The 6,000-nt window shown below is 29.4% G+C and overlaps 1 long non-coding RNA gene across 8 annotated transcripts in view; it reads left to right on the top strand.

Annotated features, from left to right (window-relative positions):
• Positions 1-3,546, top strand: part of LOC111465744 — a 5,185-nt gene extending 1,639 nt beyond the window's left edge. Inside the window, exons 3-6 of one of the 8 annotated variants that reach the window (XR_002714246.1) lie at positions 756-851; positions 1,409-1,740; positions 2,730-2,813; positions 3,324-3,546. This is a non-coding gene — a long non-coding RNA (uncharacterized LOC111465744). Of the gene's footprint in view, positions 1-755; positions 852-1,408; positions 1,741-2,303; positions 2,331-2,718; positions 2,941-3,323 lie in introns of those variants that run through there. The other 7 variants (XR_002714245.1, XR_002714248.1, XR_002714247.1 and 4 more) reach the window with 7 other exon arrangements.
• The last annotated feature ends 2,454 nt before the right edge of the window (positions 3,547-6,000 follow it).

Genomic DNA, 6,000 nt, shown 5'->3' with positions numbered 1-6,000 from the left:
CGATTCTCGGATTAGAGAGGTCTAGAACCTGAAGAAGCTCTCTCCTCGTCAGAACACCTCATCAATGATGCTACCGGCCGGAGCGAACATGTCAGGTCTCGAGGTATTCAATCGTTCACTTCGTCGCGTTCAGTTTTAGAAAAGTGTTCCAGAATTGGCCGAATCTTGCTTCGCACTACAGTTTTATAGAGTTATTTTCGCTTTGTTTCTTTTGCTGTCTGAATGTGTACAGTGTGAGTGCTAAACCGATTCTCGGATTAGAGAGGCCTAGAACCTTAAGAAGCTCTCTCCTCGTCAGAACACCTCATCAATGATGCTACCGGCCGGAGCGCACATGTCAGGTCTCGAGGTATTCAATCGTTCACTTCGTCGCGTTCAGTTTTAGAAAAGTGTTCCAGAATTGGCCGAATCTTGCTTCGCACTACAGTTTTATAGAGTTATTTTCGCTTTGTTTCTTTTGCTGTCTGAATGTGTACAGTGTGAGTCCTAAAGCTATATCTATATTCTTACGTCGTTCGGTGATTGTTTTCACTTAAATCACATCATCGAAATAGCCCGATGTTTCTTAAAGTGATAGAACTCCAGAATAATGCAAGACCGTGCTATTTTTATCTTCGTTATTTTATATGACTTTAATCTTAGAGACGATAAAATGACGAAAATACCTGATGCGAGCATATTCAAGAGGCTTTAGGTATTTGGTGTTTCTTTCAATGAAATCTCTTCGTTACATGACTTTCTCCAATTCACTGAAGGAATTTTATGTATCTATGAATGAAGTTGCTGAAATGGAAGAGCTAGATCATTTTCAACAGTTGAGGATTCTTGAGCTTGGTTCCAATAGACCGCAGGTTTGCTCTCTATATCTTTTGTTTTAATTAATCTCAGTTGTATCAATCAGTCTACAATATGGATTTTATGTATAGTTTCTAGAAAGAGCCGTCTCTACAAATAGTGTTCGTAGATATATAATGAAGTGAATATATGAGCCTCCATGCTTTACTATATTTCATACAGTATTCTTTATGTGCAATTAAACGGCAAGGAAAATGGCCAAACAAAAAGGCTTAAACGTTCTCTCCCGAAGAAGTAATTACATAAGAGTTCTGTTTGTTTCTCACAGCAGTCATGTCTTTTCACAAAATTTTGGATAATCGTAGTGTGATTGAAGATCCAACACTGCTTTTTAGGCAATGGAAAATATACAAAACTTGACCAATTTACAAGAGCTGTGGTAAGGACGTAACTGGAAAAAGGCAGTAAACCTTTGTGGATTAAATTGTCTCGAGAAAATTACTTTGCAGAGCAACCGTAAGACTTCAGTGGTAGGATTTGAAGCATGATATTTGATTTGAATGTGGCAAATATTTGTTATGCCTTAACTCTGTTCCTTGACCTAACTTTTCAGTGGTGTGTTGCTTCGGAAGGACACTATCTTGGTCATTTCAGAACTTGAAGGCATTTCAACCTTGGTCCATCTTCCTATATTGAATGTTTCATTAAATAAGCCAATGAATGCGAATGACATTCAAAATCGGACATGGTTTCATGAATTTCGTATCTCCCATCATATGTAACATGGTTGTGGTTTCCAGGGTGATAATCTGGTTACTTCGTTGGATTGGCGTTTGTAGTCTAGAAGATTTAGGCTTAAAGACAGACGAATAGAACCACTTGAAAGCATTGCTGAGGATGTTGCTGGTTCAAGAGAGGAACCGACAACCATCTACCCCAAGAACAGTAAGTTTCCATACTGAATAATTTTTTTATTTTTTTTGATAAGACATACCGAATAACTTTTATGACTAGAAAATTTGCTTCTGATCTCTTGGTGCTTCACTAGTGCAAGTGTCTGGATTTCTTCATGCTCCATATATCTCAGCTATAAATTATGGGGAAAAGTATAGGTCTCAGTTTATAACTTTTTTTAAATTTATAGTTTTTCGTTTTTAAAGAATAAAACTCTTTACTAATAATTTATTTGTTTTACCTTCATCTTTTCAAAGCCGTTTTCTTTGAAATCCTAGAAACCTTTCCAAACAAATCGTTCTCAAAAGTTAAAATTTGAAGAACAGTTTGTGCGTTATTGTTGCTTTAAATCTTGATTGCACATTTTAACTCTGCATATTATTCAGGATAAAAAGATAACAATAATAGAAATAAATAATGTATGACTTTCAGGCTGCAATTTTGAAGTAAAATAATTCTTCTCTCGTGGATTAAGTGACCTGAACAAGTTTTCCCCTTATTGATCAACCTAGCCTAGCTTTTCTGTGCTTTCTGATTGTTTGATTTGGCAGCAGCTTCTCGTCTACAGCCATAATGTACTAGTAACATGCCCACTGTCCATTCTTTTACTGATTTAGTTGATTTTATTCTTGCAATGAATGTTTTAAAACCTTCTGTTGGTTGTGTTAGCTAAAATGTCTTACTCAAACTAAAAAAATATTTAGGTAATTATTTATTGAAACCAATTACATTTGTTAAGGTTATTTCGTGGAATTTAGTTGCTGTGTGTTTTGCCTCTAATTTATGTCGTTTTTTTTTTTTTTACTATTTTGCTCCAAATATTTATAAAGTTCAATTTTTCTCCTCAAATGTGTTTTATTATTTTATTTTATTTTTGTTTAAATTTTAACTGAAACTGCATTCATTTAAATACCATATAAATGGAGTATTTGAATTATTTAATTCTTATGCATGGTTGTTTTTTCTGAGTGGGGCAGCAGAAAATGTCATTTTTGTCCCTGGCAAAACCAAGGGCATAGACGTTAAAGTGCTACAAATGCAACCTATCTTTGCGTCTTGATCAGGTGAGTGTCCGTACGTATCGCTCGTAAATAAACTTTTATTTCCTAAATTATTATAAGTTGAAATTATATTTGATCGGTTTAAATCAACCTTATGAATTTCTTTTCTAGTTCATGGTTTTTCAATATATATCATTCTAATTTCTTTGAAAAATTATTCAATAAATATCTGCCCTAAGCATGCCTTTATTTAATTACGTGATTGATGTGTCAATTAGTTGTGCTTGTATCTAAGTAGATTGATATTGAAATTTTTTTTGTTAAATGTTTCTTAGAATGAAACTTTTTTGGACTAAAATATTTAATTGTCATAAAAATAATTTTTCTCTGAAAAGTTCAAGAACAAATGTGTATCAATGACATACCTCCGTTTTTGTTTTGTTTTTGTTTTTTTTTTTTTTTTTTTTTGGTTNTTTTTTTTTTTTTTTTTTTTTTTTTTTTTTTTTTTTTTGGTTATTTATTTTCTAGATTCGAAAAACTAGGTTCTTTGATAAACCCTTCAATTTTTTGAAGTTCAATATTGTAAGTTAATCAACTGTCTCTCCAAACAAGACCCAAATTTGCAAAATCTCTGGAGGAGTATTTGAAGCTACATCAGGTAACATGAGTTTTAAAAACTTTATGTTTAGGATACGGATCGGAGTACTTTTTCTCTGCTAAATTCATTGACCAAGTGTTCTTAAATATCTAATCTATAAAGATTTTCCCTATGGGTTTCTTGTTTTATAATCTCTTTTTCTTTACATATGTTTTTAAAAATGAAGAACTTTTCAAATACTAGTAGCCTGATTTTTAAATGTTTTTTTCTAGAAAAATGTCTATCAAATACTTCTTATTTTTGTTTGTTTTCTAAACAGCATTTTAACATTGGAATTTTGTATCAAAAAATTAAACATAAAATTTTTCATAACAAATTTATTTTCTTCTTCACCCTTATTTTATTTCTTGTTTTTGTTTTGTTTTTTCAACAGCATTTTAGCCGCCCATTCCATTTTTGTATTAAAAAATTAAACATAAATTTTCTTGTGTGTTATAAACAAGCATATTAGCCGCCCATTTGATTTTTGTACTAAAAAATTAAACTATAAATTTTTTTCATAACAATTTTTTTTTCTTCACCCTTTCACGTTTTTGTTTTGTTTTTTAAACAGCATTTTAGCCACCCATTCGATTTTGGTATTAAAAAATTGAACATAAATTTTTTTCATAACAAATTCACCTCCATCCACTCGTCTTTTTTGTAGAAATTTTACAAAATTTGATAGAATAGGGGTATTTTAAAAGGTGCTATGAACATTTCTTTCATAAATATGATATAATTTTGGATTATGCCATTTTTAAAATATTAAAAAAAAAAAAACATACTTACTACCTTCTAAATTTTATTTCTCTAATATTTTTGGCCTTCCGTCTTTTAAAGAGAACTAAGGAATAAGAACTTTCTTATATTTTTGTTTATGATTTTCCTATTCTTTCATTTTTAATTTCCTTTTTTTATAAAAGAAAATTAATTTCTTAGCATGAAAGAATAAACAATAATGTTAATTTATTTTTAATCTTTAAAAATGACATTTCTTTTAAAGAGAATGAAGGAATAAGAACTTGCTTATATTTTTGTTTAAGATTTTTCTATTCTTTCATTTAAAGTTTCCTTTTTTGATTAAAAAAAGTAATTTCTTAGCATGAAAAGAATAAACAATAATGTTAATTTATTTTTAATCTTCTAAAAATGTCATTTTTTAAGCAAGAAAAGAGAAAAGTAAAATGCTATTTAAACTCTATTTTTAATATTCAAGAATTATGCGTGCACTAATTTTTACTCATTCTATTTATTGTTTTTTGTAGGGAAAATCGTGTTTATCATGCAATCTGTTTTTTTTTTTTTTCTTTTCTTTTCTAAAACACTTAGAGATAGAAGATGATAAGTTAGAGAATTGAATAAAAGTTATAGAAGGAGAAAACAGAGATAGAGGTCAAAAAAACTGAGAATCAAAGCTTAATACAGCCAAATGAGACAATTTCAAAAATAAACACTGATTTAAAAGAGAATTTAAAATGAAAAGTAAAAAATTTTGAAAAGAAAAATAGGAGGGTGAAGAGAGAATTTTTTTAGGGATAGACTGCAGAAAAACCGTAAAATAAAATCGAAATGATAAACAGTTTCGTTCTATATTTAAAATTTAACTTATAAACACAATGAGACAGACTTACAGAAATTAAAACCTAAAACGGAATCAGTTTTCTATTAAGAAAGCAAGATTGCATATTATATCTAAAAAAAACAAAAGGCATAAAATAAAAATCGAATTAATGGAGAAATGACAAATCAGAATACAGTGCAGAAGTTTTTCAATCACTTGAAATGGTTAAAATAAAAAAGGCTAAATCTTAATCTTGCATTTAATTTCAGAAGTACCAATTTTTAAAAAAGTTTTTAAAATAACTTTTAAACTTTTAAAAATTATATTAACAACCTTTAAAAATTTAAATGTTTTATGGCTAAAAGTTTCATCTATATAAAAATATTAAAAGGATATTTTTAAAAATATTATAAAAATTTTAACTTTGGAACTTTGGATATTTGTAAATTCTTTTGAAACTTTCAAAAGTTTGAAGTTAAATTTAAGGGAATTTTTATTAAATTAACTGTTAAAAAAAACGGAAGGAAAAGTTGTAAATGGAAAATTAACACATACATGTATATTATAGCACAAATTTTAGAGTGGATCGCCAAAAGGAAGACAGTAGTTAAACGTAAATTTGTTTAACATCTGTATTGGAATGGGTGAATGAGAGTACCTGCCGACATCTTCGCCCTCCAAAACCAATGATTCCGGAAGGATACGAAACTGTCCTAAAGATGGACGTTGTTAATTAAAAGGATCCATGCTGCTGGATAGATGATGCTGAAGAAGGCAACAATGTGGAAACAAACAAATGATGACATTCAAATCTCAATAATTTTTTTTTTTTTTAAAGCCCAATTTGCAAGTCGAATATAATCAGTTTAATTGATTGACTAGCATATCAAGAAAAAGGGCATACCAATGATTCAGGTCAGATTCATTCGATTTGAAAGCACAAATGAATGCAAATTCCAAAGAAAACATGTACATAAATTGGAAATTTCCAAATAATATTTAAAAAAAAACAAATAATAATTAGCAAAAGTGGAGAAAATCTTAATCAA

Source organism: Cucurbita maxima, unplaced genomic scaffold (assembly GCF_002738345.1).
Source record: "Cucurbita maxima cultivar Rimu unplaced genomic scaffold, Cmax_1.0 Cma_Scf00029, whole genome shotgun sequence".
In the NCBI taxonomy this organism is placed as follows: Eukaryota; Viridiplantae; Streptophyta; class Magnoliopsida; order Cucurbitales; family Cucurbitaceae; genus Cucurbita; species Cucurbita maxima.
Note: the sequence above shows the minus strand (reverse complement) of the source record. Positions and strands in the feature narration are given on the sequence as shown.